Genomic DNA, 22,022 nt, shown 5'->3' on the forward strand with positions numbered 1-22,022 from the left:
AGGTAAAGCCCAGTGTTTATCCCACTTTGTCGGTCTGAGACCGGTAGGACTCATAGAGTAGAACAAGCCTTTATCACAGGCTCATATCAAATCAATGTCAAACATCTAATGATACAAATATATTATTTATTTCTAAAAAAAAAACAAAAAAACAAAACCTCAACATCAGGACATAAACATCTATAAAAAGTCTGTCGAATTTAAAATTTTCAAAAAATTATCAAAACCTGCCCCATTTTTGGTTTGGAAAAAAAGAAATCTCTCATGGAGGCGTATGTAAAAAAAAAAAAAAAACTATTCACATGTCTGGATGTCTGGTTTTAGCACAGATGATATGCAAAGAGGTCATTGCAGCTGAATAAGCATCTGTATTGCTCATTTCTAAACCACAGTTGAACTTGGTACAGTAAATAACCTGACCTGAATAAAGTTGAACAAATCTGTGAGGAAGCTGACTATATTTAGCAAACAGCACCCCACGTGTCAGAGAAAGAGAAATGTGAAAAGATCCTTTACATAAAAGAGTGTATGTCTGACTGCAGTAATCAAATGCTATTACTGGAGAATGAGAAGGGCAGGAAGGCACTTATAGAAGGTGGCAGTGCTTCACACACCCTTGTGCAACTGCAAGGCTTCTTGCACTGTTGTGTTTTTGAAGTGTGGGGCTGGGGAGTGAGAGGAGACCTCAGTGCTCAGCTTGAGGCATATAATCTATGGTTCATTTGCAGATTTTCTCCCCAGTATGACAAGCCGTTTACCAGACGTAGCCTCTGCTGCTGACCCAGTTCTGAGTGGCTGCATCTAGCGACAAGGCCCTGCCTCCCCATCAGGCCCTGCTCCTCGTCTAACTGACGATAACACCGCCACCCTCTGCCTCCATGAACTGTGGGAAAAAAATAGGTCACCCTGACCCACTTTTCCTCTCTTCTTTTTTTCCTCCCCTCCCTAAGATCGTGCAAGGAGTTCTATGGAGCATGATCAAGGGAGACAGTAAAAGGGAGAGACACAAGGAGACAAAGGAAGAAAAGAATTTCAAAAAGACAGGCGATGAGACTGTATTTTGGCGATGTTTTCTTGTGGCCTTTGGAAGAGCGGCAACCCTTATCAGCAGGACCGCTGTATGTTTGGCAAAATCCCTCCCACGCCTTAATACAACAACTGCTCACGAGGTTAAATACCTAGCTACAGGAATCACCCCACCTCCCTAGGTCTACATCTTCTTTTCTTGGTAGCCATTATTTCATCTCTTTCTCAGAATGCAAAAAGGGATCCTTTGCCATATTTAAACACAGATGTACACACTGGGTTTTGCAGTCATTTAACACCCATGAAGATATGAGATGTCATCCAGAAAGAAAAGTCTTTCTTGGCTGGGGAGTTGTTAGGAAGATAGCTAAGTTGGGGGGCTGCCCTCACAACTGGTGGCATGACACTGGCCCCTATAACTGCTTCTCTGCCATTTAGGACACCTCATGTTAAATCTCTGATCACGCACATCTCTCTCATGCAAACCCTCTTGTCATTAAGCAGCGCTCACTCATGCATCACTTTTGTAATCTCTCCATACATAAACCACAGCTCTCCTCAACTGGCACATTCCTCTGCGAGTTTCATTCATCTATAAAACATTTTGTGTTGGATTCCAATCTTCAAGCCATTGTGAAATACCAAATCAACACACACCTTTGACTGCCAATTTAAATTCGAAAGTGGCAACAAAAATTCATCACCCAGGGGTACCTTTGTGTCACCTAAAAACCCTTGATCAGCTTTAGTTCAAGACCTATAAATTTGGTAAAAGTGGTGACAACATACCTACTAAATATCATTTATCTTCAAAGAGACAAACTAAACAATTCAATTTCAGGTAAAATGTGCAGTGTGTTGCCTCTTAGAGACATAGTAGACTACTTATCATTGTGCATAACAGTGATTTTACACACAGCAACACTTTAAAACCAAAGCTTGACTTGTGGAAGCACATTTTTAAAAGTTACACTAAAAAATAGCTCTATGAACATTAGCATGCCTTATGCTAGCACCCCAGTGTCACTCACTTAGCCTGTATTAGCACATTCATCATGCCAGATGCTCAGAACTACAAGCGTTTGTGTGTGTACTTATTCGGATCAGCAAGAGTTTGACACTCTGCTTTAAAAAAATGCAGGAGGGTTGACCTCCTGCTAAAATCTCACCAGCCAAGTGCTAAGCCCCTGCGTGCTAATGGTGACCTGGTGTACACAGACATGTTGGTGCCTCTCAGACGAGTCATGAAGCCCTCTGCTCTATTTTCATCTTCTGCCAGACACACTTATGAAAAATGGCAAAACTCTAGTGTATCACACTTTATGTGTAATATGCAGCCATAATGGCAAGAGGCTTAGAGAAAACAACCATAGGAAGAGGTAGATAGGATGCCAGCTCTCTTTAATTCTGCAGGGGCTGACAGAGATTCTAGCTTCAGTTATGGCAGTGGATATAGGTCAAGCCCTGCCTCCTCATAAGCATCAAGGTCAACACTGAATGGAAGAAAAGATGGCTTAGAAAGAAAGAGGTCCTGGATAAACCACATTTGTCTGGTTCTCGTGACAGTGCGAGTCCAAGACATGTAAACACAATTACACAAATATCTGCTCTACTGTTTTTTTGTGCGTTTATTTGTGTGTATTTGTAAAAAAAAAAGTGTTGTTTTGATTCAGATACAAGTGTTAGAAATGCAAAAATTGAAGCATCAGTATTTATGCGAGTAATTGAGTCTAAGTCAAAACAATACCACATTTTACTTCAAGATATATCCCATTCATATTATTAGAAACTGGACCCCATTAGCTCTGCTAAATCCACTTAGGTTTGCAAACAGAAAGCAAACCTTCTTTTTCCCTGCCCCAAAAACCAAAACAGGAAGTTACCTTTGTAAAATACTGTTTAAAAGCAGCGAAGATGAAGCAGCTAGCATTAGCTGTTATGCTAGCATACATTACTGGAAAGTATAGTATATAATATATACAGTTTCATTTTCGCTGCAGTCGAATCAATAGTTGCCAGCAGAAACACAGCGCTGTTAAGAAGCAGCCATTTAGCAATATTTTTCATAAGAAAGCACGAGCAGTAACACAAAGACATGTACACTGGTCAAGGTTTTGAACAAACCTCTTGTTATGTTGACAAACACGGTGAGTTCAAAGAGGCAAATTAACTGCCGCAGCAAAAAGGAGGAGGTAGCGTGGCCCTCTAGCAACCAAAGGGTCACTGGTTTGATTCTCACTTCCCCCAGTGGCCATGCTGAAGTGTCCTTGAGCAAGATGCTGAACCCCAAGCTGCACCTGATGGCCCTGGGACAGACCGGCGGCCCATTCAGGGTGTGCCTGCCCTGCTTGTCACCCAAAGTCAGCTGGGATGGGCTCAAACCCAAACCCCCCAACTCTATCCGTGGATGGTTGGATGGATATTCCCCTTTTTACAGGCTGAATGTTCTTTAGTGAGTGAGTTAAAAGTGTATCCACATGGGCTGCAATTTATTTTTAAAGTCAAACCCAGGTAGGGGGTCACCTTTCATGCAAGTTCAGTCTAACTTTGCACTTAATCAGGGAAGGTTATAAGCAGTTGAGATCAGAAGGGATGCAGGAAATTTGGAGTTTTGTGAACACTAATCATCAATTATGATAAAAGTCGTAGTCAATAAGCGCTAAAAGAAGGGCTGTGCAATACAATGTTGCCTTACATGTTTTTGTAACATCATATCATCAATATTGTGCTGTTACAGTATATTTTAGGGATGCACAATATTGGCGATTTTTCCAACTGATGCGGCTACTAGCCAAGATCTACCAATCTGTATAAACAGAGTTTTATACATTAACATTTACTGAAAACACATTGAATAACAATGTCAATTTTTCTTATCTGCAGGACATTTACAGAAGCGCATAACTGTAATATATATATATATATATATATATATATATATATATATACATATATACATATATATATATACACATATATATGTATATATATACATATATATACATATATATATACATATATATACATATATATACATACGTATATATATATATATATATATATATATATACATATATATGTGTGTATATATACATATACATATACATGCATACACACACACCATATTTTTTCCTTCCTTCCCTCCTATTAAGATGAGGCTTAAGCAGAAACTTTGCTCATTGCATCAATATCGATGATGGATAAATGATCAACACCTTTCGATATCATTGAATTATTATGCATGCCTTATATATTTTGCTAAAATTAATCAGGATTTACACTTTTAAGGGGATAAATACCTTTACAAAATTCCCATGGCTTGTTAGATTATGAATCCTTGAGAGTGCTATTGTTTGAATTTTATGTTTATGACTCAAATTGTATTTCTTTTAAATGATGTAATGGTCATTATTAAGTGGTACTTAACAGTGTTTACATGGCTCTCAAGATTGTATTCTATGATTTATGACCAAAAAGATAGGTTTTACAGTAAATGTTCATATATCTTCAAACCACAGATCGTAGCAAGAAAAAAATTGATGCAATTTTTTTGTCTGTATCACCCCAATTTAATAAAAATTTAAAAATTTGTTGAATATTTTAGTTTTTCATTTAGAAAAAATCTGTATATATGTTAGAGGAACTGCAGAGGAGGTTATGTACTATCCTTGATAAATTATCAAGATTAGACTAGACTAGACTTTGATGCTGGTGGTTTTAGAGGCACTTGGCTTTTAAAGTTCTTCCATTCGCTGCTGCTGCAAGTGTCTGATGATGTGTGTAAATCTTCACAGTGCTCCCAGTTTACATCACTCTGAAAGCAGAGTGAACATAGTGTTACAAAAAAAAAAAAACCCAAAACAAAAAAACCCAACTTGCGGTGCATTTCTGCCCCATCTGATCCAATTGCTTAAAAAAGGCCAGAATTTGCCTGATATCCAATCCCTAAAATGGGATTGGGACATCTCATCATTTTATACTTAAAATGAGCATAAACAATCAGTTATGTGCAAGTAGTTATATGTATATACACCAGAAATGGAAGTGTAGAAAATACATCCATAATATTAAACAACACAGTTATAGTAAAAATAAGATTCACTTGGCTGTCTTTACCACATGGGCTGAAGATACCCAAAATCAGAATTGGATGTATAGTATTCACAACATGGGGAATTTGCCTTGGTATAATGATTGCAAAACACAAAAATAACATTAAAATCAAAGTAGAAAAAACAAAGTACTTAGGTACTTGTTTGAGTGCCAAAAGCCGCCTTGATGTTAAAGTATATAAAATGAAATGAAACTGACAAACTGTGATAGGTATTGGGTCGTCATATCATAACTTAAAATTTAAGCATAGTAGTTTATTACAAAAGCAGTTTTGAATCTGAGGAACATAATTTTCTACAACTACTGTACTATATATATGGAAATTCTACAGTATATTGTAAAAGACTGAAGTACCCTAAAGGAACTGGCAGGAAACAGTGCCTCCCTCTGATTGTTCAATTCCCTAAATACAGTGTCGAGACAAAGTGATTGCCTCCTATACTGACAGACTAGTTTTCCTGCAGATTTAACAATGTAGGCTGGGATCTTGATCTGCCTAGCCATATGGTAAACATATCCAGGGGGCAGAAATGTTAATGTAAAAGCTTAAAAATACTCCTGAACAGAGACAGTGGCATGCTCCAAGTGAGACAGCGAGCCAGCGTGGTTTTAACAGCCAGGCAGCTGTAGGGAGTAAGTGAATGCAACTGCAATAACACAAATCCTAACTGCCAGCTCACTCTGGGCATGAATCACTCTAGACGTGAAACGACCTTTCCTTGACATGTGCTGGTATCAGTGATTGAGCATTGAGAAGATGACTAAACCTGCTCAGTTCGTCACAGCAGTGAAATCAGGGGGGAAACTTGCAGCCTGTCATCCCTACATTCACAAGAGCGCAGGACTCATTGGAGTCACAAGGCTAACTCTGACTCAACCTTGACCCTGAATGACCTTGGAAGTTATTATCCAATTGACTGACAGCACCCTGCAGCTGTATGCCTGAGGCAAGTGTCTCTGCCCCCCTTGTCCTTGTAGACATACAAGGTCAGGGAGACAGGATAGGGTTAAAGAGTGTCACATGATTGGATCTCCTTCTGGAGAGTTACTTAAAACGCCTCTTCTGCAATCAGGTCAAGGTCATGCTCTCACCCTAATGCCATAGGAAAAGAGAGATATGTGTGTGTGTGTGTGTGTGTGTGTGTGTGTGTGTGTGTGTGTGTGTGTGTGTGTGTGTGTGTGTGTGTGTGTGTGTAAGTAAGAGTGCACGAAAGCATAAGAGTGAGAGGAGGGGTGACTACCTCTTCATCAGCAGTCCTGGCTCCTCAATAACTTGAAAACAGAAGCTAGGATTCTATTAGCTGTATTAATGTTCCTGCTTAGTGGACACTTTCATTCAAAGTCACTTACACAATGATCACACTTGCACATCTCTATCTGCTCTTACAGCTGAATATTTACTGGCAGAATCCAGGTTAATTACCTTTACTCAAGGGTAGAGGGTGAGCAGAGTATGAGCCAGCAGTCTCCTGGTCACCAGTCCATTTTCCCAGTAAGTAACATGTTATATGGCTGCCTCAAGACATAAGCCCAGTGTTGTCCATTTCCTCTAAAATGGCCTCTACATGACTAGGAGCCTTCTAACATAGTTCAGGGGAATACTGTCCTTCGGAACTGCAGTCTTTAGATCTGTTTACCTGACTCTGGTGGGGGCACACTGAAATATGCCACTTCATTAATGGATTTATAGGTGGGCTTGAGATTCACAAAAGGAGAGCATTGTTTAAAAATGTAAGAGTGGGAAAAGGAGGACTGGGGTTGTGCCACATGCTATCACTACTTGCTTTCAAGTAGGGGAGTACATTCATCTAATTTAAAGGTGCACGCTTTATTTGACCAAGTTCTTTAAAAAGTGAGCTATTCATTTATAATTTTATTTAATTATTAAACTGGGAGTGAGGGGAACCTGTAGCCATTATAAAAAGTGTGTTACAGAAGACACACTGGTAATGACTATTATGTCATATGAAAGGTGAAACCGACCTATCAGCTGTTAAAAGCAACTTCTCATCAGTTTGTTTTTGAGGAAAAGGGATGTTTTTGCCGAGTAATTTGTTCCTGAGATATCACTTCCTGAGTTCCTGAGGGCAACCTGAAAACTGGGGAACCAAACTTCAAATATGCGTGTCAGCATTCTCACAGCTATTAAAATCTGATTTAATCTGATTGTCCATAAAAACACGTCATGAAGTGGTTATTTATGATGGCATCAGCATGCCAAGCAACTCTGATTTTTGCATAACAATATGGTGCGACTTATATTCATTACAAATATAAGTTTGATTTGAATTTACCGAATAAAACTTGAGGGTGCTGTTCATGTATTTAATTAATATTTCAGTCAACTTCATAAGAAATGCTGCAGGGAGTTTTTTGTATTCTTTAGATAATTTTGAAAAATCTGAGAATGAAATATATGCTAAAAAGCATAACTATAGTTTTGCGAATTTAGACACCAATATTTTCTTTTTTTATGCTGCAAATGTGTATCAGTTCCAAATATCAGTTCTCAGTTCCTATGATAATTTTTTTATCATTACTACTACTACTACCACCACCTCCACCAATAATAACAATAATAATAATAATAATCAGTATTGACATTGTACAGTCAATCAGTTCATCCTAACTAGAAAGACAAGCCACCTATATGAACAGGTATTTCAGGTGGCATTCTGTGATATTCCTTGATAGGAAACCTGAATAACGTGCTGCAGACCTATTCGAACTCAAAGCTCTGACTCTCCTCGGCCACCCTCACCGATCCCTTGTTGCCCGGCAACAATTCAGCTCATCACTTGAAGCCAAGTAGTTACACAATTACAGTTCAGGCTAAAAGAGAATTTAGGGTATGCATCACATTCAGCAGTTCTCTCCACCTGCTGGAAGATGTATGTCTGAATGAAGGAGACAGGGGGGAAAGCCCATCTTTTGCATTTTCTAGCCATCCAGCAAAGCCAGACATTGTGAAAGAATGTGACTGGGTTACAATGACAATAACCCAAATATTGACCGTAGAGGGGTGTACTATGAACTCTGAAGTGTTGTTTACCTGAAGGCATACAAGAGCAGCTCACAGTGCAAAGTTTAATGATGCCTGAATTTCCCTGAAATTCACCCTTTTCACAATAGAAATAAATCTCAGGGATGCAACCTCAAAGCATATTCAGCATATGCATTCCAGCGCCCTCCCTACCTCCCTCCCTCCCTTTCACCCTCCCCCCTGTCATCCTGTGCAATATATCCATCCTTCATTCATAAATTCTAAAAAGTCCTCTTTAGTTAATTGCTTGGGAAAATTTAATTTCAAATGAAAGCTTTTAAAAGAGAAAGATATAATTAAGTTGCAGGGATCTCTCTGCCACCTCCTTGTCAAGGAGGGGCTGAGGGGACATGTGCTGTGAGCTGTGCAGCTCTGTACCGCACTGCTCCGTGTCAGGGAAGTCATACACCCATGTTTAAAGCAGAATGTTACATAAAGCCTCCCCCTCTGCACAGGCTTACTGCACCAGACACTGTGTCCTTGCTTGGGCTTCTCAAGGTTCCCAAAAGGACAGGCTGCTAAGAAGTTGGGAAGGACAGGGCCCTGTGATAGCCGCCAAAGGGAGGGGGAAGGGAGGGAGCTGTTTCCTGTGACAGCCTTGGACTTTGAATTCAGCGCCAGACAGGCTCATGCATCAATTCCTCAACTTACAAAGACAAGCCACTAACCTTGACGAGGCCAGGGACTCTTCAGGAATGAGTGGCATTTTCAGTTAGCCCTCAGCCTCTCCCTTCCACTCCTGCCACACAACCTGGTTAAAATAAAACATGGTTGAATAACAGTCGGCCTCTGTCTCTGGATTTTGTGACCCATTGTGCTAGCCTTCAAACTTCAGACTTCTTAAACCACACAAGTGGCATACAGTATGTATTAATAGAAACTCAAACAAAATATATAAGTACACAAGTAGCCTTGTTAGATGCCCATCAAGAGCTGTTTTGTTTGAGCATAACCGCTCAAGTGAATCCATGCTCACTAGGAACCTGATTCCCACAAACACTACAAGCATGCAGACAGGCATCTGTCATATTTTCTCTTTTATTCTCATGTAAAAAGAAGACAAGGCAGGCAGTCTCTATCACACGTACCTACCAGCTGGGTATGCCTCATATATCTGAGTCTGTCTTTCTTCCCTGTGCAACCTACCCACTCTGTCACAACTGTAACATTGGTCTGTTTGTGGTAATGCATGGAACCGCCCCTTGTCTGGCTGCATCAGCATGGCTGGCACATTCCACACCAGTGGTGAAGAACCCTACCTACTGCACCCCAACAAGCCTGGGGGCAGCAATTCGGCTACAGGTAGGAAAGGAGTGAGGGAGGTAGTCAAATCCACTCTGCTCCTCTGCTGTGATCATACCAACCCAGCCAGGAGGGAAGTCAGCTCCCCTCACATCATCTAGGCGGTCTGCTGCTCCACACTACCTCTCCTCAGTCTTTACTTAAATGTTTCAGAGTAGAGGGGCAGTAGAGATTTAGGGTTGAGCTGATTGGATGGTACAAGACTCAATTCAGTTTCTCAGCTCTGCGTGACTGATTGGCACAGCTACGCTTCCAAAGCTCTCGTTTTCAAATGAAGTGCTGATGCTTCACATGGGTAGCATGTTATTTATCAGACCTGAAATATTATTCTCTTTAAGGCTTCTTCCAATTTAGTGAGCCATTTCAACAAAGTCTAAATAATTCATAGCAATTACAATCAGCAATGATCAATCAGCAGAGAAAATTGAAATTGAAGGGCCTGTCATTGTGCCAAGGCCAAGGTGAAGCATTGGTGAGGGTGAGCAGTGGTGTGTGCGTGCGTGTGTGTGTGTGTGGTGTGTGTGTGTGTGTGTGTGTGGGGGGGGGGGGGTGCATTCTACGGATGAGCTCCAGCAAGTGTGATGGCTCTTCGGAGTAGCAGCAGAAGCGTCCATCTTTCTTCCCAGTATTTCAAGAACACACCCAGGAGCTCTGACTGTAGAAATACATTCAGCTGTTCCTGCCTTATCATCAAAATGAATCCCATTGACTTAGGTTGCCTTCTGTTCATGACAGCAGCACCAACAGAAGCCAGAGTGATCATCTCAGAATGATATAATGCTGCTACAACTGAGAGCCCTGACTAAAACGCCATCTTCCAAGCAGCACACAGTGGGAGTGGGAGTACTCGGAAACTGCCCACACAAGAAAACAACATTCAATTCAGGAGTTTTGTGTCTTATATTCTGATAGTTTTTAATATTAGACAGCACTATAGTGTTATATTGGGGGAGACTATACACTCCGAACAAAGTTTGTGACATGTTCATGAGGTTCTGCACAATATTGCTCCGAAAACAGGGTGTTATTGGATTTTCCGACGCGCATAGATACGTGTTTCTCCCACTTTCTGAGACATATAACCACATCCACGTGCCCCATCGACTATCTAATAATCATCTATCAATGATGATAGTCAATAACCAATTAAATAATAAAACAGCTGCTTGCACTTGATTAATAACCACAATCCATGCAGTGATTTCAATTACGACTACATGTTCTGACTTCCTTTTATTTCACTTTTCAGTCATGTTACATAAAACTAATTGACTCAGTTGACCTGGTGATGTGCACGTTTTAATCTCCAGGTCAGAGAACTTCCTCCACTTAGGCAGATTATGCTTCTCAATATCATAAAATCAAGGGGCGAAGCTTGGAACGCCAGAATATATTGGGATGTGGCATTTAAATGACAACTGTTGTTGGTTACCACAATTATCAAGCTACAACCATTTTCATAACTTACACGAGTCCAGTCATACAATGACTCCTACAATCATATCTGCACTGGTTTCTATGCTTGACTAATAAATGGGGGCTGATGTGTTTGAAATCCACTGAGATAAGAAGTTTAAAGGAGGAGGTAGTACTACATCCTTTAAATAAGTACGATATTTAATAGGGATCATGTCATTCACTTATCACAACGACCAGTTTAATGTTCTTATATTGCGCATTCCACAATGACATTTCCAAGACAGTTTTATGGTGCAAATCTCTGCACAATAACATCAGAAGAAGCAACAGATGGGTTTTTTTTGCCTTTTTTTATGTGAGCATGTACTGAATAAAGGAAGAATATAGAAAACAATAAAATAATTTGGATTAACAGACTCCCTACAAATATTATATAGAGCCCATTCAACTAAAGAAATGTGCTTGACTTAAAAATGTTTGACTCCTCAGTGCCTCTACAAAGTAGTTGACTGCGCTTCTATTCTTTGACATCTTTCAAAGTGCCCTTGAACAATATTTGGTAGCCAACACAAGCGCTGGGCAAGTCCTAGGTCTGTCTATAAAAAAAATCTAAAAAAATTCAAAAACTCTACAGTACATGCATGACACTTGTTCCGGTAAACTACACAATTATTTTCTAGCAGAGCTTCTGCAATCAAAAAGCATGTCGTCATCCTAGGTTTTGCCTTTCGTATGTCTTGCTGCTTGGACTGACAGATTTACAGGCAAGGGAGTTGGCAGGGCAGTGGTAGTCAAAGAGGCTGTAAGTAGAGGTAAGTGCATAACCAGGTGCTCCTGTGTCTGTGGCATCGGCTTGTATAGAAATACACTGTTTTTACATGCACTCAATAGTCCACTATTATTCCAGTTTTTGCCCTTATTCCCAACATCACAATATTCTGACTAAACTGTTCACATGGCTAAGGAGAGATAAATACATAGCTAAGGAGAAATGAATACATGTTTAGATACAGCCATGCAAATTTTGTTCAGCAAGGCTTGACAACAAGATTAGGGTTGGAACTTAACTTTCCTGGTGTTGGCTCCCTCCTGTCTGGTTAAAGTATTTCTACTATGAGGCTTCTCATCAAAAATTCTTCTAATGTGCATTCATGAAAGAAAATTGATTTTAAATGTTGTTCTGTTTTCTTACTCTATTATGTTTCATGGCTGAGGGACTCTGAATACATTTCAGGAAGTTATACCAGTTAGATCACATTAAGCTAGTGCATTTATGCATCTGGCTATACACAGGCAAGAGGCTTTGTGATGCAATGTTGTAACTGCATGTAAATGTACCAACACATCCATGGAAGAACAAATCTATTATGAAGTTACTTCTATGTTTGTTAATTGCAAACAGAGCAGTTCAGTACAGGCAAACACACATCAAAACATGCCACTTCCATACAGCAGCAGTGCAGCAGCAGTGGCAGTATTGTGATGGGAGATATGATTTGCTATCATGAAAGGCAGCCAGTGGATAAGTGAAGAGAGTGCAGTCCTGTCTTGTGGCTATCCAGCAGCCTTGCAATCATTTGCATTTGGCCATTTGAATGACCTTTGTTTCTGTTGCAGGCTACTGCACATCACTCAACAGCAGCTCCCTGGATGACAGGAGGAAGGCTTCCTCAACTCCAAATAGAGGATACTTTTGAGTTACTTGCTGGCCAACCAAACCACTCTGACCAAAGTGCAACCTCAAAGTTGGGATGTAAATGTGAACTTATTAGTTATCAATGTCAACAGAGGACAAGTTGAATTACCTTGAACATCTTGTTAGAGTTCAGGTCAAATAATTAAGCAGCTTAAATGCTCAACAAAAGAAAGGCTAAAAGGCAGCCCCCAGACACAGACAGCATTTAGAGGGCTTTTAGAAAGTTGGACTTTTCTCCAGACTAATTTGATCACTGAGGTTACACTGGTTTTGAGGTGAGTACATCATTTCTTTTTAGCCTTACACAACATCCAGACAGGTTTCTGCTGGGAAGCTTTGAAAAGTTACCCTTTTGCAAACTTGAACTGACGGTGTACTCTGCCCTCTTCCCTGTAACTCGTTCAGCCACCGTGACCTTTTGCCTCTACTCTTATCCAAAGTCAAATGAAGCAATAGGCCAGAGAAAAAGGAACACCTACGCAAAAAACAATCTTACGGCTTTCCTGACTGTTACTGAACACCATTCAGGGCTTTTGAACTCAAACTACATCTAATATGAGGACACAGATGGGCAGGATGGAGTATTTTGATTTGCTCAATTAAATCATATCTTGTCACAATTGGGTATTCCTTGTGGAACCAGCCCATAATCAAATATAAGTTGATTTTTTTTGGGGGGGGGGGGGGGGGGGGCTGTAAGTGCTAACAAGACAAAACAAAGATTGCTATGGATGGGGATCATTACATGAGCCATACATCCTGACTATGGCATGTTTCTAGATTACAAGGCCTAACAGGTATGTTGTAGCAAAAAGGTTATGAAGCAGTTTAAGATACAGTACAGATACAAAGACAGTACTGCTCAGGTTTTATGACCTAATTGGGGCTGCCCCATAAAATTAGATGTTGAATCAATTTAGAAGCTTTAGTTTAACCAAATTCAATTTGGTAAGCCTTACAAAAGGGCTTCATTTTCTATGAAAAATTCTTTTTAAAATGATTTCCAGAGCAGTGCAGCGGTAAAGCCTTCCCATTGGTGGTGCTAAAGCTATTTTTTTTTTTTAAATAGACTTCCCTCTGTTCTGATGAGCTACAGTTGCTCTACTAACATTGCCTTAAACATTCTTTCAAACAGACAGCTCGATAATCTACGTTCTTATTAAATTCGCCTAAGTGGTGACATTAGCTGTTCAGTAAGCTAGGCTTCACGGTTACAGTAACGTTAGCCTGACAAATTAGCAACACGGTTCCATTCATTCGAAAAAAATAAAAAAGATAAAAATAAAAAAAAGAAAAAAAAGAACGGCAGCAAATATGAAGGATTTAGCTTACAAGGGTATTATTTTTAGTCAAATGTACACAGAAAATACGCCTATTGTGTGCTTAACTTAATAGTGACCATTGAATACATACAATGACCGTGTTCATAAAAGGGTTTATGTACTAAAAACATGATAGCACCGTACACAGCTCTCAGGTCGGAATCCTCTACTTCTTCTGCAGCTTTTTCATATGCGTCTCTAATCGACACAAAACAGTCCCTTTGTCCCCCACCCCCACTCCATTTAAACACAACATTAGCTAGACCCCTATACAACTGCGTCTACTGCCGTGTATTTTTACCCAAGGTGGTGGTAACAATAACCCAGATATGACAGTGCGTTTCTGCGTCCCTACCTGCGGTGTCCAGCCCTCAGTCACCCACATAAGCACATCGTGTTTATTCGACACAAGGAGGCATATCCAAAGAAAGCAGCTGGCATCTGTCTTGTCACAAGCGACAGGAAACAAAAGCGTTACCACAGGCGTTCGAAATCAACATGTAGTCCAGAATTGACTCTTTTCTCTTTTAATTGCTGCGCCTGTCGCTGGGCGAAACGAGTTGTGTAGCGGGTCTGTGGGAATTGTTTTCCGCGGAGTCCCCTCACCGTAGAGAAGCCAACGGAGACAATCACACTCCTCCTCCTCCTCTTGCTGCTTCTGACACCACCCTTAAAGGAACAAGCCATTTTCCTCGAAGCACAATTTTGATGATAATAATAATAATACTATTACTACTACTATTACTACTACTACTACTACGAATAATAATAATAATATATAATAATATATATATTACTATAATAATAATATCAAAAAGGAAGTTTGGCAATATTATTTTCTAACTGTTTATTTCGTTTAAAAAGATCTGACGCATATTACAGGGACTGTGTTTTGGATGAGGTATTTCTGTTGGCCATCCAGGAAGTTAGCGTCACGGACATCTTTGCAGGATATTTAGAACTCAACTGTAAATATTTTTAAAGTCATAAAGTATTTGTAATTAAACACTGTATACAAGTAAAATGTCAAAACATCTGCACTTGAGTATTTGCATTTTAGAGGATTCTGTATTTACCCTACCAAATTTCTGGGTAAATGTCTTTCTTTTTCTCCACTTTATCTGAAGCCATCAATTACTTGCTACTTTACAGAAAAAGATTTTGAATTGAAAACACACCAAATTCTGATGGGGTGATGTACTTTGAATATACATAATTACACCCGCATAGCTGGAATACACACCACCTTAGCATGCATGATATTAAGAGGTCATTAATTTGAGGATTGAACACTCCCGGAAACTGGAAAACACATTCAGAATGTTTAGATTGCGTTTTGATAACTAATACCCATTTCACACTTAATCGGTGGGTTTAAGCGGGTTTTTGCACCGCGTCTGCTCGGCATTAAGGCGCATTCAAGCTTCCAGCAGACGGGGTCTGAGCTCCCACTGTGCAAGCTGCGTGCCCTAAGTTTTTCTCTCTCGTATGTCATCACTCTGACAACGTCATCATTACACATAAAAGTGCGCCATGTCTTAAAATGCTGGTGATGTTCCCATAAGTCATCGTGTCCCTTACGGCTCCAGAAATCGCAGTTCATGTTAGGGTTCCCTGGTTGGTGGGAGTTCCCATGCATAGATTAATTCACGTAATATCATACACATGTAAACTGTTTGAAAAAAAGGAGTGAAATAGAGTCTTGGGGAAATCAACAGGAAGACTGATTTTATGGCAGAGGGCCAAAACTTTATTGAGAGATGAGTGAGCAGCCCGGAACCTTTTGCTGTGAGGCGACAATGCTAACCACTGCACCATCACTATGCAGCCCTAGAATAAGCACATATTTTCATAATTGCACTACTACAGTATATTCAATACATTTTAAATGCCATAAAAATCTAAATACAAAATGATCTCAGAGGAGGAGGAGCAGATGGGAATGGGGGAAATGAAAAAATGAAACCAACACAAGAAAAACCACAGCTGCCATAACACTCAGCAATTACAACCCAACTATCAAGAACCTGCGTATCATTAACTAGAAATGAGCAATGAGGATGTTCTATTGTTTATTAGCTCCAAAAACACCTGTCCTCTAATGCCATTATCAGTACGGTGTCAGTGTTGATGTGCAATCCAAAGGACAATGCAGTGTCTATCAGAGTCATCAAAGATTTAGATTTTTTTTTGCAGGAGGTGGGTTTTTTGGTGTATGATTATGATACAGATTTTTTTTTTCTTTTGTTAGTACTTGGCATATGTCATGCAATGAACGATTAGGACAGGTTCACAGGATTAAAACTAGAAAATGGAATGTTAATTTCACAGGACCATTAAATTTCTTCTTTCATAACAATTGTGGCTGGGTTTTGACATAACCCTTTTTATACAATTCACTCATTACACTCACACACAGGCGGGGCACTATTCCCTCACTTCTCTCCAGTGACACTGTTTCATTAAGATATGGTTACCTTTGGTTAGAAAACACCATATCAACCAGATGAACAGTTGTTGAATTAACTGAATCAAAAGCATACAGATATAATACATACAGTCATAAAGAGATTAATTTATTTGCTTAATTATTAGACAAAGACTGATTAAAGTTTAAAATACATTTTTTTTAAACTCCCACCCCAACCCACCAACCCCCTTCCCCTCTTGTTTGTCTCAGTTCTTAAGACTTCACTTACCCGAAACTCCTCACTAGCACACACATTGTCACAGTCAGCACTGTTGCCTCCTGGGTACGGACCCAGGTTGTCAGATCAGTTGTTGGTTTTTGCTGGGTGCTCCTCCCATTATCAAGGATATGCATGCCAGGGCATACATGTCAACTAGCTTCTCATCATAAAACTGTGGGATGCTGCGCCCACAAGACATGATCCCTTATTCGAGTTTCAGCTCCAGTCCACACTAAATTTTACAAGTTAGTTCTAAATTTGTTTTGATGTTTGGTTTCACCTCAGTGACACAAGGATCATCTTAACAAATATGAAAGAACCTTCTCTAATCTACTTTTTTATACCAAATGACTGGTGTGTTTTTTTTGTAGAGATAAATCATGACATGACTATTACCGTAGTAATAGGAAGGTTTTAGTCTACTTTTGGTTTGGCATCAAGTCATCAATGGCCTCATCCATCTCCAGCCTCTTCTCCATCTCAACCAGCACCTTGACACCATCAACCACCAGCTGCACCAGCTCCACCTCAGAGAGGCCCAATCTGTCTGCATTGGAAATATCAAATACACCATCCACAGCTGCTGTGTCCACACCACCAGTTCCACGTTTCTGCAGCCTCAGCCTCTGAACAACCTTTTCAAAGTCAGCATGCTTGCTCATGTTTGGCAGCTTCACGTGCACACCAGCACGTAGGCCAGTGCCTAGGTTGGATGGACAGGTCAAGATGTAGCCCAGGTGCTCATTCCACATGAATTCATGGCCTTTCTCTTTGAACAGGCTCTCAATCTTGGTGAGCCCGGTGCAAAAGTGATCGAAAACCTCCTTCATGTTGCCTCCTTTCTTCATGGAGATGACACGTAGATGGTCCTCCTCATTCACCCATACCAGGAAGGTCTTGCTATCATTGTGCCAGATTCCTCTGGCATCTGGCCAGTCACGGGCCATCCCAGAGGCCAGAAGCAGAGGAGACACTGGCTTGTCAAAAAGGAAGTGGTCATCAATAAGTTGCTGCTGCTGAGCCTCTGTCAGGTTCTTAAGGGCATAGTATGTCCCCTTCAATTCCCCAGTCAGGGATGAGAGGGCTTGGATGGAGAGTTTCTCCACCGCACGTCTCTGTCCTCGGCTGCAGCATGGTGGCAGGCAAAACCCGCGGATGCTGCGGCCTGTTCGGACACGTGAGCTGAGAACATAGTTGGGGTCGAGGTCATCACCTCCCCTCAGGTTTGCTGAGTTGAGGTCAGTCTTGTGTTTGTCTGTGGGCTTGTATCCTCCATGTCTGTCTTCAATCACCAGGTCAAAAAGCTCCTTGAAGACCTCATATGTCTCCTCATCACCAGCCACACAGCCCACAGTCATAATGAAGGGGTGCCCAGGATTATCAACACCTGTCTGAATGGCATCATCTATGGTAAAGCCGTTTGGTGTAGTCAGCTCTCTCAGCTGCTTGTACATGTCCAATGTTAAGAACTTGGCCATGTGGTTGTTGTGCCGAGTGAGATCCGGGAACTCATCCTCAGCTGATAGCCTCTTCTGCTGAATAGATGGCATATTTTTAGAGCAACTGATTACTTTAGTTCACCCATATAACCAATGGCGACATATTCTCCTTTCAAATTCTTCCTTGTCAGTAATGATCAGTGATGTCACTATTTCAATGGTCAGTGATGTCACTATTTCAATGGTCAGTGATGTCACCATGGCAGTCATCAGTCATGTCACCATGGTAATCATCAATCATGTTGCCGTGGCAATGTTTAGATTGTCCAACATTTACACCACAGTGCCTTCATCATTGATTGTATCAAGGGACTATTCTCTTAGTTTTGTATCTTTCATGAATCTCCCTTGTCATTGGAACTGTACCTTGAAATAAAGAGGAGAGAGAGTATTATAATGTTCAGTGATATCACTGTTTTCTATAATACAAAGAATCTCTGAGAGAGATATGACACCTGACAGCCATCTCACAATACTGTCATCCAAAATCAACCATTAGATAAAGAAAGTCAGAAAACAGACTTATACTGTATGGTAGCAATGACAGTGCAGCAGACAGTCCCCTTAATGTGCCTGAACTTGATTAAGTGGCAGGGTTTGTACTGTAGTGGTAATGATATCCCAACCCTTCCAACAACCAACCTTGTGCTAGTCACTCTAATAAAGCAAGGAATCTCTGTCTGCGAGTCTGTATGTTCCACAATTCTTCTCAAAGTGATACTTCACCCAAAAAGTGTGTGTTACGACAATGGATGATGACAAAGAATTTTTTTTAACTCCAAGGATAGAGTTTGTGGCTGTTTTCGAGGAAAATTGTCTTGGTCCCACTCTTGTGTACATTTTTTTTATCCTCTCTGTCTCTCTCTCTCTCCCTCTGATTAGTCGGAGTGCTCGGAGGCGGGGCTCCCGATTTGTCTGATTAGTCCGGCTACTTAAGCCTCCTCCAAACCTTCCTCTCTGCCAGAGTATTACGTTTGCTGCATGAACGCACCCTGCTCTTGAGCTGATTCCCTGCCTTCCTACATTTGTATGCTAAGTATTCCTCTTGTGTTTTCTGTTGATACTTTGTCTGCCAGTTTGAGTTCGCTCCTGGACACTTTCTGTTCTTACACTAACCATAGTGCTTTCTGTTGTTACTTTGTTACCAGTTAGAGTGCACTCCTGGATGTTTTTGTTTTTTCTCTCTATTTACTTTGTCTCTTCTTATTTGTGATTTTCCCTTACAGTGATTTTTCGTTATTTATTAATTTGTCACTTTGTTCCCTTTATGTGATCTTTTGTGGTCTCCTGCCTCAATAAACATTGTCATCCTTTTGAACTCTGTATCTGGGTCCAGACCTCGCACATGACCAGCTTTTTATGCATTCTTGAATCACAAACAAGTGATGCAGGAGAGAAAAATGTATGTGAGCTGAAGACACCTATTTGTGATTCTTGAAAGGTAAGAAACAGTTTTTGGGTGAAGTATAGATTAAATGCATGCTCTGTCTTAAGTGAAGTCAACATTTGATCCGGGGGCACAAACAACAGTAGCAGTTTCCGTTGTTTGTGTGCCTGGACCTCACCAGTCAACTTTCTTGTATCATGATATTGGGGTGACATTTGGAGCATGTTTCCTAAGAGACATTATTAATAGTGAATCTTGTGGTTGTGCTGTTCTCTGACATCTTGTACTAATCTGTGATATCGGATGCACTAATGGCAGTCTGTTATCTTTCCATGGCCTTGAACAAAATGTCTCTAAGGAGCAGGGGAACTTAAATGTTCTCACATGTAAGTATGCAACAACATAACAACTTATACCCAACCCTTTGTCTTTTCAAATACAGCATTGGGGGCACTCTGTGTGTGTGTGTGTGTGTGTGTGTGTGTGTGTGTGTGTGTGTGTGTGTGTGTGTGTGTGTGTGTATGTGTGTGTGTGTGTGTGCTCCCACAGCTCTGCTTTCACCTCATGCTGTGTTATTGGCCACTTATATTCAGCCGCTTGCATTCTGTGCCTTGTAACCTGCTGTAACCCCACAGTGGTATTTAAAGAGTAATCCAGTTCATTGCCAGTAACATAAACAGAGGCGGCACACAACGTGTCACTTAGGGAAATTGGATGGTTTTCTTTTATGAGGCCATTTTTCTCAATAGGTGTTAAATGCAATTTGGATTTTGAGCACAACAGCAGTTCAATTGCTGATGAATATCCTAGTCAAATTATTATTCATTAAAAGCCAATATTGTTGTGTTTTATTGTTGTTGTGTGACTGCACTGCATGTACTGCTAAGGACTTTATATTTGAGCCTGAGACATTAAACTCAGCCTTAAGTTAGATGAGCACGACTCAGCAATTTGAATGGTATTTCACCTTGTAACCTCTGAGCTGGAGTGACCTTTCATCTTTAAACCCTGACCCTGAATGCCACATAAATGGAGATACATTTCCCTCCCTTTCATTCCTTCCCCCACAACCAGAACATGCTGAACTTTGTCCTTGAAGCTTTTCACAGAAATGTGGCTCAGGGAAGTCTGTCCTTTGACCTGACATGTAGGGACAGATTGTGGCAGACAAAAAACTTTTTAAAAACATTTCATTATGATTTTATTTATCTCTGTTATATAGCATAATCTGTCAGAAACAGAGGAGAACACAGCTGGTTACAAATGTTAACAGACTAGTTGCAGTGTTTGTTTTAATTAGACTGCAGTCAGCAACAAAAGAATGGAAGAAAAAGGGTGTATTATAGAAGGGGACGTTCACAGGTGGTTAAAAGTCACTGACTTTTTTTACAGGAGGCTTTTTCTGTCTTCTTCACAGTTTCGTATCAGAACAGTTTTGGAATGGAATTGTAACAACAAAGTCATCAAAAGGTTTTGAATACAGTGAAAAAATATGAGAAATCCATTAAGTTCTCCTGTTGAATGTTGGTTTCGTAAGTAAAATAGCATTTGAAATGTTTTCTGAAGCAGCGACAAGCAGAAATTTCCATGTTGAAACAGAAATATTTTAAAGCTGCACCGCAGAGCACTGTAGTATAACCTACTCATCAGCAAATCACCTTTCATTTTAGCTGGAGTTCACTCAAAGGTTACTGGAGCAGATTATCATTCAAATCTTTGGATGTGATGTGAAGATTTCATTCCTTCCTCCATCCAGTAGTGGAGTAACCTGACCTTGGCCCTCTCTCAGTCAGCTTTTCTATACACACATACTGTATTCTATTGAATATTTCAAGGTAAAAGAAAAAGAGATGGAAAACATATGAATGCAAGGGCAAAGGTCAGCTCTGCAGTGGTGTTCTCTTTGCTCAGCAGTGCAAACAGTGGAGAGTTTAGACTCAGACGCCTGATTGTCTCAGAGGGAGGGAGCCACAGTGTCACTAGTCATTAACCTTCCACCTTGGACCTTTTACTCCCCAATTTAAGCCATAGTAACTCCCAAGGTTTGGAGTGAAGGAAGGGCCTCTTGGGGAGGAGGCAGGTGCAAGATGCAATGGGAGGAGCCCTCTACAAGTCACACCATACCGTAACCTTTGAACTGGAATGACTATGGGATGGTTGTTACTTTCCCCATGTTTACAACTATGGGGAAAGGATCTAATAAAACTATATGAGATTAGCAAAATATGTGCCGTGAAAGACATGAGATGAGGCACTCCTACATTTTTATCTGGTTTCCTTCTGAAAAAAACAAACACTGGCATGGCTACAGTGTGTATTTACTTCTTTGGGGCAATTAAATGTATAAGTGAGTTGATTCACATTTTAAACTTATTTCAACAAGGTTATTGTGACTGTGTTGAATTCTTCCCTTTTTTATTGACAACACAAGCCCTGTGATGAGTGGATTATTCATTAACAAGTGAAACTGTCTTTATTGGTGCAACAAGCTATGGATGGAGAAGAAAATGCCTGACCTCTGTGCA

The 22,022-nt window shown here is 40.4% G+C and overlaps 1 protein-coding gene and 1 pseudogene across 2 annotated transcripts in view; both read right to left on the bottom strand.

Moving 5' to 3' along the window:
* Positions 1-14,551, bottom strand: part of nrip1b (nuclear receptor interacting protein 1b) — a 38,663-nt gene extending 24,112 nt beyond the window's left edge. The window contains exons 1-2 of one of the 2 annotated variants that reach the window (XM_086227260.1): positions 14,277-14,551; positions 8,851-8,933 (exon numbers count right to left, since the gene is read on the bottom strand). The gene's annotated coding sequence lies outside the window, so the exon portion shown is untranslated. The remainder of the gene's footprint in view (positions 1-8,850; positions 8,934-14,276) is intronic. The other variant, XM_086227259.1, reaches the window with a different exon arrangement.
* A 2,037-nt stretch (positions 14,552-16,588) lies between these two features.
* LOC147249147 (creatine kinase, testis isozyme pseudogene) lies at positions 16,589-18,597 on the bottom strand (annotated as a pseudogene).
* Positions 18,598-22,022: the final 3,425 nt, after the last annotated feature.

The sequence above is a fragment of the Aulostomus chinensis genome, chromosome 15 (assembly GCF_037954235.1).
Source record: "Aulostomus chinensis isolate RoL2024-O1b breed Wild chromosome 15, RoL_Achi_v1.0, whole genome shotgun sequence".
Lineage (NCBI taxonomy): Eukaryota > Metazoa > Chordata > Actinopteri > Syngnathiformes > Aulostomidae > Aulostomus > Aulostomus chinensis.